Consider the following 766-nt stretch of genomic DNA (forward strand, 5'->3'; position numbering starts at 1 on the left):
AGGATGAGTGAGCATCATTACTCTGCTGCTCAGCCGCCGTGTCTACAGACCTCGCCAGCAGTGCTGTCTGTATGCACTCCTCCACTCCACAATTTCTCCTCCTAGTTCCTACCGTTTAGCCTTTAAGCATATATGTGGATCATTTTTAGTTAGATACTGTAGAGTTGATTCCAACTTATGGTAACACCATGTGTGTCAGAGTAGAACCATACCTTTAACGGATGATAACCAGAAGGCTGGCGGTTCAAACCCACCAGTCACTCCTCGGAAGGAAGGTTGGGCAATCCTACTTCCGTAGTGATACTGCCTCGGAAAACCAAGGAGGGGTCGCTATGAGTTGGGGACGACTCAACATTACATAACAATAATAATAACATAACGAAGTTTTAGGGTACTTTAAAAATAATAAAAAATAAATTGAAATTCAAAATCCCAGTGGAGGGCTTTTTTATGGAGGAGGCTGGTGCAAAAGTTACAACTATTCCATTTTATGAATATATCTCCATCTTCTTGTCTGGAGTAAGTCAAATTTTCATGTTAAGTTGGAGTTTTCTCATGTAAAGGTACAATCAATATAGCAGAATAGATCAACATATAGTCTTTAAAGTTTTTAAGAATGTTGCTGTTTTTAACATTCCTGATGGTCATGCACTGGTAACATGCTGTTGTTATGTGCTGTCGAGGGAACATACTAGTACTGAGATTTCTGGAGACCTTTGGGCTCCCACATGCCTTTTAGGTTCAGGGTGGAGATGGTCACTCTGGA

The sequence above is a fragment of the Orycteropus afer genome, unplaced genomic scaffold, assembly GCF_000298275.1.
Source record: "Orycteropus afer afer isolate SDZICR_OR568_19922 unplaced genomic scaffold, OryAfe1.0 scaffold00107, whole genome shotgun sequence".
Classification (NCBI taxonomy): domain Eukaryota; kingdom Metazoa; phylum Chordata; class Mammalia; order Tubulidentata; family Orycteropodidae; genus Orycteropus; species Orycteropus afer.